Raw genomic sequence first — 11,753 nt, forward strand, 5'->3', positions numbered from 1 at the left:
AACAAACAAACACACACACACAAACAAACACTCACAAACAAACAAACACACAGACAAACACACACGGCGCAGGTGTAGATGCTCGTTCACTGTGCTTATTCCATCACCCTCCTTGTATCCATGTTTAACTTTCATGGGGTTTGCTTTTCCTGCTTTCTCTCTTGATACACAAAGCGTCACTGCGTCTGCCTCATCTCCTGGAAACCGACGTGCCGCCCGTGGGGCTGCCTGTCTGCCGATCTCCAGGGCTGCCGTGCCGCCCGTGGGGCTGCCTGTCTGCCGATCTCCAGGGCTGCCGTGCCGCAGAGACAAGGCAGAGTGCAACCCTCTCCACACTGACAAACAGGAATAAGTGTCCAGAATATGATAGAGTTTGTGGCAAATAAATCCAGGGCAGTTCATACATCAAAGACAACGGTTTACAATTCCAGGAGAGCAGACTGCAAAGCAATGCAACAGGAGCTTCTATAGACTGGGACAGAATACTAATAGATAGTGAAGCTGAAAACAACGGGATTACATTTAGAAATATAATGGTAGGAATAAATGGTAAAGTAGCAGCATGGATTCATAACGGGTTACAAGATAGGAAGCAGACAGTTATAATTAGAGGCCAGGCATCAAACTGGAGTAACGGAACAAGTGGGGTACCACAGGGATCAGTACTGGGACCATTGCTATTGTTAATCTATATAAATGACTTGGACCAAGACATAAATCAGTCAACCATGCACATTTGCATACGACACAAAACTGGGCAGCCAACTCCCAATCAGCAACTCTACTAATACAAAGAGATTAAGACAAGATTCAAGCTTGGGCAGATGAAATTTAATGTGAATAAATGTGAAGTCTTGCACATTGGGTGCAAAAACATTGGAGGTACAGCATGAATAGTATTGAAACAGAGGAGGCTCTGTATGAAAAGGACTTGAGGGTCGTAGTAGATGAATCTCTTAAGCCAACTAGACAGTGCAGAGAAGCTATAAAAACAGGCAAATAGAATGCTAGGTTATACAGCAAAGACAGTGGAATTCAAATCTAGAGAAGTTATATTAAATTATACAATGCACTGGTACAACCACACCTAGAATACTGTGTCCAATTCTGATCCCTGTATCATAAGAAAGACATCGAGGCATTGGAGAGAGTACAGAGGAGAGCAACACGATTCATTCCAGGACTGAAGGGCATGTCATATGAAGACAGACTGAAAGAGCTGAATCTGTACAGCCTAGAAAGGAGGAGAGCCAGAGGCGACTTAATAGAGGTATTTAAAATTGTCAAGGAGTTTAGCAAAGTAACTGCTGAGAATTATTTCTCACAGGTCACAGAGAACAGAACCAGGGGCCACAGGTGGAATCTGAAAAAGGGAATATTCAGAACTGAGAGGAGAAGGAGCTTTTTCACAGAAAAGGTGGTGAACCATTGGAACAGGCTGCCGAAGCAGAGACTATCGGATCCTTCAAGAAAAGACTGGATGCTGTCATGAACATTGTATAACCCTCTGTGACCATAATAAGACCTTTAGCTAGCCGCCTGGAGGAAGGGTGGTCCGTCTAGCCACGGATTCCCAGAGGTTTCATTGCCCTACTAACCTGGTTAGGGGGTCTTGTTTATCCTCTTCTAGGTGCTAACGGACCACGCTGGCACCGAAGCGAGCGAGCACAGGTGGGTCGAATGGCCTTTCCTCGTTCTGGGATGTCTTCTGTTCTTGTTCTCTAACCACTGAGCTACTCAAACCCACTGCCTTCATTTGGCCAATTACAACAAACTTGTGAATGTAGTGGTTCGTTCTGAGTACTAGTCAGTGTGGCACTATTAGCGATCCTCCCCAGCTCTGTACGATCTCAGTACCAATTGCAGTGAAATAATACAAGCTACAGACCTCAGGGTTAAACTGGTCATTTCTTCTTCCAACAGCAGAGAGAGCAGCATGTGGAGTGTATGAAGAGAGCATCATTGCATTACTGCACATTTCAACTAGAGGCATGGAGAGAACATCATTGCATTACTGCACATTTCAACTAGAGGCATGAAGAGAGCATCATTGCATTACTGCACATTTCAACTAGAGGCATGGAGAGAACAGCATTGCATTACTGCACATTTCAACTAGAGGCATGGAGAGAACATCATTGCATTACTGCACATTTCAGCTAGAGGCATGGAGATAACAGCATTGCATTACTGCAGATTTCATGTAGAGGCATGGAGAGAACCGCATTGCATTACTGCACATTTCAACTAGAGGCATGGAGAGAGCAGCATTGCATTACTGCAGATTTCATGTAGAGGCATGGAGAGAGCAGCATTGCATTACTGCAGATTTCAACTAGAGGCATGGAGAGAGCAGCATTGCATTACTGCAGATTTCATGTAGAGGCATGGAGAGAGCAGCATTGCATTACTGCACATTTCAGCTATAGGCATGGAGAGAGCAGCATTGCATTACTGCACATTTCAACTAGAGGCATGGAGAGAACCGCATTGCATTACTGCACATTTCAACTAGAGGCATGGAGAGAGCAGCATTGCATTACTGCACATTTCAACTAGAGGCATGGAGAGAACATCATTGCATTACTGCACATTTCAACTAGAGGCATGGAGAGAGCAGCATTGCATTACTGCACATTTCAACTAGAGGCATGGAGAGAACATCATTGCATTACTGCACATTTCAACTAGAGGCATGGAGAGAGCAGCATTGCATTACTGCAGATTTCAACTAGAGGCATGGAGAGAGCAGCATTGCATTACTGCAGATTTCATGTAGAGGCATGGAGAGAGCAGCATTGCATTACTGCACATTTCAGCTATAGGCATGGAGAGAGCAGCATTGCATTACTGCACATTTCAACTAGAGGCATGGAGAGAACCGCATTGCATTACTGCACATTTCAACTAGAGGCATGGAGAGAGCAGCATTGCATTACTGCACATTTCAACTAGAGGCATGGAGAGAACATAATTGCATTACTGCACATTTCAACTAGAGGCATGGAGAGAGCAGCATTGCATTACTGCACATTTCAACTAGAGGCATGGAGAGAACATCATTGCATTACTGCACATTTCAACTAGAGGCATGGAGAGAGCAGCATTGCATTACTGCACATTTCAACTAGAGGCATGGAGAGAACATCATTGCATTACTGCACATTTCAACTAGAGGCATGGAGAGAGCAGCATTGCATTACTGCAGATTTCATGTAGAGGCATGGAGAGAGCAGCATTGCATTACTGCACATTTCAACTAGAGGCATTTCATTTACCAGCCACATCGAACCCAAAGACATTCAGAAAGTTTGCTATCACTAATTAGACACAATAGTTCTAACAGACTTACCGTCTAATTTTATAGTGCTAGCCAGGCCTTTTGCAAAAAAGACAGACAGACAATGATTGAATACAGGTGAATACAGGTGAGTGCAGAGCGGATACAAAACAGACAGACAGACAATGATTTCCAGGTGCAAGGGTGTTTATTGATTTAATTAACAATGTCCAGAGCCTTATGGCAAACACCTGCAAATAATAATGATGGAGTGATACAGCGGTGTGTATCACTCGGTATTTGTAATTCCCCGGGTTTGACCCATAACCAAAAGTCCAGTTTTACACACTAAACACGAAAAACAAACACAGTTCTTAGTGATAGTGAATACGTACAAGTGGTGTAATAGAGTTCTCCATGAAATGCAGGGGTAAAAGTGATGTCCGGGTTTATGCTGGCTTTCGCTACAGCTCTGGATCGTGCAACTAGTAGTAAAAAATTAATAACTGGTATTAAAAAACAAATGACAGTTAACAAAACACTAACAAACACAAGACAAAACTCACAGTTCACGATACAGCACACAAACTCCTTGTAGGTTTTCAACACTAACCATTTACCAAGGAACAGATCACATCAGCTATGACCCCTATTTATATCCTTGCTCACGACCCCTAGGTTAACGAGCGCATCCGCTCCTCCAATCCTCGGATGCCACACTGTTTACCGTCTGGATCATTGAGTTTGGATACCGTACCTGTACCCCTTTCCTAAACGACCAACTTCCACCTACCCTACTGAATAAATGGTCGTGCCATTTATTATTATTATTATTATTATTATTATTTATTTCTTAGCAGACGCCCTTATCCAGGGCGACTTACAATCGCAAGCAAATACAAATACATTCAAGTGTTACAATATAAGTCATACAATAAGAACAAGAAATACAATAATTCTCAAGTGTGACAAACCACAATTCAATAATACAGCAGATAATAGTGAAAGTTACATCAGGATATGATTAAATAGTGATAGTTACATCAGGATATGATTAAGTACAAAATACTACAGATTAAACACTTGGCAGATTACAATATTCTGAGGTACAGGATTAAATGCAGTAAAATAGGGGGCGGATAAGAGCAAAATAAAGCATATTTAAATGAAGGGTGATAGTGTCCCAGGATACAACAGAGGAGTTCTACAGGTGCTGTTTGAAGAGGTGAGTCTTAAGGAGGCGCCGGAATGTGGTCAGGGACTGGGCAGTCCTGACATCTGTAGGAAGGTCGTTCCACCACTGCGGAGCAAGGGTGGAGAAGGAGCGGGCTCGGGAGGCAGGGGAGCGTAGCGGAGGTAGAGCCAGTCTTCTAGTGCAGGCGGAGCGGAGAGGTCGAGTGGGGGTGTAGGGAGAGATGAGGGTCTGGAGGTAGCTGGGTGCAGTCTGATCAAGGCATCTGTAGGCTAGTACAAGAGTCTTGAACTGGATGCGAGCGGTGATCGGGAGCCAGTGGAGCGAGCGGAGTAGTGGAGTAGCGTGGGCGAAGCGAGGTAGAGAGAACACCAGGCGAGCAGCAGAGTTCTGGATGAGCTGGAGCGGACGGGTGGCGGACGCAGGGAGGCCAGCCAGGAGGGAGTTGCAGTAGTCTAGGCGGGAGAGTACCAGGGCCTGGACCAGGAGCTGGGTAGCATAGTTGGTGAGGAAGGGTCGGATTCTTCGGATGTTGCTCAGGAAGAATCTGCAAGTGCGTGCCAGAGTGGAGATGTGCTGGGAATAAGAGAGGCAGGGGTCCAGGGTGACTCCAAGGTTCTTAGCTGAGGAAGAGGGAGAGAGTTTAGTTAAGGGTACTCTGTTCCTGTTACACCGTGCCCTCACAGGTCGAGAGGGAGATCTAACACCAAGCACCATTCGATCTCTGTCACAGGTGCATGTTCAGAATTATGTTTAACTCAATTTATTAAAAAAACAAAAAAAAAAACATTTTGTTCAATTTGTTGAAAATACACATCAATGAGTTCTATTGATGTGTATAACAGGTTTGTACAGCTCTTAGTCTAAAGAATGGCTGGACTCAATAAAACCTGGTTTTACAATCACCGGGGTGGCAAAGGACGGAGACACTGTGTTTGTTGCTATTTGAGGATCTCTTAACCCTCCCTGTAGACTGTCTGGGGGCAGGTCTTCACTATAACAACTGATCATGAGGCTGCAAGTCCCAGCCTGCTGTAGCCATGGGGATAAGGCTCTGCAGGAGATGGGAACACGTGCCTCTCTGAGCTCTCATCTTCCTGGGATCTCTGAGTCTGGGAGGAGGGAATGAAAACACCTGGAAGTGATCTGCACATCCCTGAGCTCTCATCTCCCTGGGATCTCTGAGGCTGGGAGAACTCCACGAAATCAGGGGCCAGTTTTTCAAAACTCTCTGGTAATCGGATTTCCGCGTTTGATATGGAGTATTTTGTGCAACTGGGTTTTTCAAAACATTGAAATGCGATCGGGATTACTGTGATCCGGATTTTGTTTTGGTAATCCGATCGCAATTTTAATTACGATTAAATGTTGCAAAATTTAGAGATCAGGATTACTTGATCCAAAATACCAGGATTATTGTGATCCTACTGCGGAGGTGGATTTAGATTTTAAATGATCATAGAACAGCGATATTTTGTCTGAAATGTCATAGCAAACACACTGTATGTGCAAATAGAGTGTAATAATATCATATTTACATATTTAAGTTTTGTATCCATGCATGCAAAAAGGAAGACAGGTATTTAGAGGTACAGCTTTAATAAAAAAGCATATGCATGCGCCTCAAAGCTCGTCTGAGATGCTGGACTCCCGACCGACGAGGAAGACGATGAAAATGTCTAAAAACACATAGCCTTTTTTCAAAAGTTTTATTTTTATTCAATTTAGATTTAGTTATTTAATTTCTGCTGTGTAGGCATAAATAACAATTATTTGCATGCGTTATGTGTGCACCAACATTAAAAGTGATTTAGATTTTGTCAAAAAAATTATATAGAACAAAATAAATTAAGTTGTGTATTAATCATTAGTACCACGCTCTTATTTCTTTTTTTAAATTAGGTTAAAAAAAAAACTATTAAAGAATGTTACACAGTGAGATCCTCTTCAATACAAACATTAGACAGTGAGATTCTCTTCAATACAAACATTAGACAGCGAGATCCTCTTCAATACAAACATTAGACAGCGAGATCCTCTTCAATACAAACATTAGACAGCGAGATCCTCTTCAATACAAACTGAAGTAACAAACAGTAACGGGCCACCTCTTCAGTCAGTCTGGTCCCCCACCCCCAACTCCAACCACCACCCTCCACACGCAACTCCAACCACCACCCTCCACCCCAACCTCCACCAAACCCCAACTCCAACCACCCCCCCCACCTCCACTAAACCCCAACTCCAACCACCACCCCCCACCCCACCAAACCCCAACTCCAACCACCACCCCCCACCCCCAACTCCAACCACCACCCCCACCAAACCCCAACTCCAACTACCACCCCCCACCTCCACTAAACCCCAACTCCAACCACCACCCCCACCACACCACCACCCCCACCAAACCCAAACTCCAACCTCCACCCCCCACCTCCACTAAACCCCAACTCCAACCACCACCCCCACCAAACCCAAACTCCAACCACCACCCCCCACCTCCACTAAACCCCAACTCCAACCACCACCCCCACCACACCACCACCCTCCACCCCCACCAAACCCAAACTCCAACAACCACCCTCCACCCCACCAAACCCCAACTCTAACCACCACCCCCGACCACACCAAACCCCAACTCCAACCACCACCCACCACCCTCCACCCCCACCAAACCCCAACTCCAACCACCACCCCCCACCTCCACTAAACCCCAACTCCAACCACCACCCACCACCCCCGACCCCACCAAACCCCAACTCCAACCACCACCCTCCACCCCCACCAAACCCCAACTCCAACCACCACCCCCCACCTCCACTAAACCCCAACTCCAACCACCACCCCCCACCTCCACTAAACCCCAACTCCAACCACCACCCCCCACCTCCAAACCCCAACTCCAACTACAACCCCCCACCAAACCCCAACTCCAACCACCACCCCCGACCCCACCAAACCCCAACCACCACCCACCACCCTCCACCCCCACCAAACCCCAACTCCAACCACCACCCCCCACCTCCACTAAACCCCAACTCCAACCACCACCCCCCACCTCCAAACCCCAACTCCAACCCCCCACCAAACCCCAACTCCAACAACTACCCGCCACCCAACCCCACCCCCAACTCCAACCACCACCCCCACCAAACCCCAACTCCAACCACAACCCCCCACCCAACCAAACCCCAACTCCAACCACCACCCCCCACCTGCAACTCCAACCACCACCCCCCACCCCACCAAACCCCAACTCCAACCACCACCCCCCACCTGCAACTCCAACCACCACCCCCCACCCCACCAAACCCCAACTCCAACCACCACCCCCCACCTGCAACTCCAACCACCACCCCCAACCCCACCAAACCCCAACTCCAACCACCACCCCCCACCCCACCAAACCCCAACTCCAAGCACCACCCCTCACCTCCAAACCCCAACTCCAACCACCACCCCCACCTCCAAACCCCAACTCCAACCACCACCCCCCACCCCAACTCCAACCACCACCCTCCATCCCAACTCCAACCACCACCCTCCACCAAACCCCAACTCCAACCACCACCCCCCACCCCACCAAACCCCAACTCCAACCACCACCACCCACCCCCACCAAACCCCAACTCCAACCACCACCCCCACCTCCAAACCCCAACTCCAACCACCACCCCCCACCCCCACCAAACCCCAACTCCAACCACCACCCCCCACCCCACCAAACCCCAACTCCAACCACCACCACCCACCCCCACCAAACCTGAACTACCTCCCCCCATCCCCACCCCACACCCCCACTACCGCCCCCCACCCCCCACCAAACCCCAACTTCAACCACTACCCCAACTCCAACCACCGCACCCCACCACCCACCAAACCCCAACTCCAACCCCCACCAAACCCCAACTCCAACCACTACCCCCACCTCAACCAAACCCCAACTCCAAACACCACCCCACCTCCAACCACCGCCCCCCACCTCCACCTCCACCTCCAACCACCGCCCCCCACCCCCACCCCCACCTCCACCTCCACCTCCAACCACCGCCCCTAGTGGCAGCATTACTCCAAGCCTGTGGTGTGTCTCTTAACATCGTCCTTTTAGCTTACATGAGGAGAAAAACTAAAAGAAAACACACAATGTATTGACTGGGAATTCTTTATTTGAACAAAAAAACATGAAGCAGCTATTTATTTAAATAATTTATCTCATTGAAAAAAACAAACAGAAAATCCTCACAAAAGACTGAATGAATTTCCAAACAGAGACGAGGTTCCTAGACAGGCCCTCCCAGCTCCCAGAGGCACAGATCAGCAGCCAGGCCCTTCGTGACGTACAGATCAGGAGCCGGGCCCCTCGTGAGACACAGCAGAGTGGCTGGGGGCAGGGGTGGCGTTCTGATTCCTCTTCGTTGAGCCACATCTAGGGGCATAGAAATCACATGCCCTGTTTACTGATGCAGATTGAGGAACCCTGTGAGTCAGATTCAATACAAATCAAGCACCCTGTTTACTGATGCAGATCCAGGAACCCTGTGCTTCAGCACACAGCCTCATATTGAATCCCATTCTTCCTCTCACTGAATTGATGAATCTGGACGAGGAGCTGTGAGACGGACTCCTCCCTCCACAGTGGCTCCACCGTTCTGATGAACACTGCCCTTCTCTCTAGGACATCACAGAGTTAGGTGCTCAGCTTTAACTCAGTGCAGAATGTCCCTGTCAGACAGCTGCACACGTCACTGTGCAGAACACAGAAACCTCGCGGTGCCACATCTGAATGTCTTGCCTCCAGCTCCCCCTTAACAAACGTTCTCATTATTATAAATGTCACGGCATTACAGGATCGTTTTCATCCATAAACAACATTCCAGGACATTAAAACCTGCTTCAGCTCTAAACTGCGAGATTATAATGTGCTTTGGAAACCTGAGACAAGCGACCCTGACGCACGTCCTCGGACCCTCGTCTGGAAAGCTTTTAAACACTGAATGAGTCCCGGTCCTCTCTGCCAAGAACAGCTAATGAAGGAAGCAAAGAGTGTGAACCAGACGAACAAAGAGAGTGCAATAAAGAGTGTGAACCAGACGAACAAAGAGAGTGCAATAAAGAGTGTGAACCAGACGAACAAAGAGAGTGCAATAAAGAGTGTGAACCAGACGAACAAAGAGAGTGCAATAAAGAGTGTGAACCAGACGAACAAAGAGAGTGCAATAAAGAGTGTGAACCAGACGAACAAAGAGAGTGCAATAAAGAGTGTGAACCAGACGAACAAAGAGAGGAGAGGAGAGGAAGGCGGCGAGACGGACACTCACTTTGGAGAGAAAGGAGAGGAGAGGAAGGCAGCGAGACGGACACTCACTTTGGAGAGAGAGGAGAGGCGAGGAAGGCAGCGAGACGGACACTCACTTTGGAGAGAGAGGAGAGGAGGAAGGCAGCGAGACGGACACTCACTTTGGAGAGAGAGGAGAGGAGGAAGGCAGCGAGACGGACACTCACTTTGGAGAGAGAGAGGACAGGAGAGGAGAGGAAGGCAGCGAAACGGACACACTTTGGAGAGAGAGAGGACAGGAGAGGAGAGGAAGGCAGCGAAACGGACACACTTTGGAGAGAGAGAGGACAGGAGAGGAGAGGAAGGCAGCGAGACGGACACTCACTTTAGAGAGAGAGGAGAGGCAAGGAAGGCAGCGAGACGGACACTCACTTTGGAGAGAGAGGAGAGGCAAGGAAGGCAGCGAGACGGACACTCACTTTAGAGAGAGAGGAGAGGCAAGGAAGGCAGCGAGACGGACACTCACTTTGGAGAGAGAGGAGAGGAAGGCAGCGAGACGGACACTCACTTTGGAGAGAGAGAGGAGAGGAAGGCAGCGAGACGGACACTCACTTTGGAGAGAGAGGAGAGGAGGAAGGCAGCGAGACGGACACTCACTTTGGAGAGAGAGGAGAGGAGAGGAAGGCAGCGAGACGGACACTCACTTTGGAGAGAGAGGAGAGGCAAGGAAGGCAGAGAGACGGACACTCACTTGCTCCTGGCTGCCAGCTCAGGGGGGATGTCGCAGCCCAGAAAGGCCCCGTTGAGAGTGGAGTACTCCAGCAGCGCCCCGAAACACGGGTCCTGAAACGAGTTGGGGGGTCACTAGCAACACAGCCCCCTCAATCCATACACTGCCCTTAGCAGCACCCAGAGAGGAAAGGGAGAACCCAATGCTGACAATGTTAAACATTTCTTCCTCATTAGTAGTATTAGTGGTATAGTAGTCGTAGTAGTACTATTACAGTATTAGCAGTAGTATTAGTAACACTATTACAGTATTAGCAGTAGTATTAGTAACACTATTACAGTATTAGCAGTAGTATTAGTAGTATTATTATAGTATTAGCAGTAGTATTATAGTATTAGTTGTACTTTTTATGTTTTATTTTCATTTGGAATTGGCAATTGTTTTTATTTTTTTTACCCCAGAGCTACAGCGTCGGAGGATAACGCAGCTCTGTGCAGCCTACAGGGAAGCCCGCAGGCGCCCAGCCAGACTACAGGGGTCGCTGGTGCGCGGTGAGCCGAGGACACCCTGGCCGACCTAAACCCTCAACCCCCCCCTCCCCCCCCACCGGGCGGAGCTCGACCAATTGTGCAGCGCCCCCTGGGAACTCCCGTCCATGGTCGGCAGTGGAATAGCCTGGACTCGAACCGGTGACACTTTACCGGATGAGTCACCCGGGAGCCCCCAGTAGTACTTTTATAATATTAGTGGTAGAATTATAGTAGTAGTATTATAGTAGTAGCAGTATTATAGTATTATAGTAGTAGCAGTATTATAGTAGTATTATAGTATTGTAGTAGTATTATTATAGTAGTATTATAGTATTCGTGGTAGTAGCACTGTAGTATTATTGTAGTATTATAGTATTAGTGGTAGTAGTACAACTGTAGTATTATAGTAGTATTATAGTAGTTGTATTTAGTATTGTAGTAGTATTATAGTAGTATTATAGTATTAGTGGTAGTAGTACTGTAGTATTATAGTAGTTGTATTACAGTATTGCAGTAGTAGTATTATAGTATTATAGTAGTTGTATTATAGTATTGTAGTAGTATTATAGTATTAGTAGCAGCAGCAGTACTATTCGGTCACGTTGCAGCCAGCCTCCCTGCATCAGGAATCGAAGCACACTGACCTTGATGAGCACATGGGGGTTTCCCACCACGATCAGCAGGGCTTTGGGGCGCGTGACGGCCACGTTGAAGCGCTTGGGGTTCGAGAGGAAACCCAGAACATG

The sequence above is a fragment of the Acipenser ruthenus genome, chromosome 7 (assembly GCF_902713425.1).
Source record: "Acipenser ruthenus chromosome 7, fAciRut3.2 maternal haplotype, whole genome shotgun sequence".
Lineage (NCBI taxonomy): Eukaryota > Metazoa > Chordata > Actinopteri > Acipenseriformes > Acipenseridae > Acipenser > Acipenser ruthenus.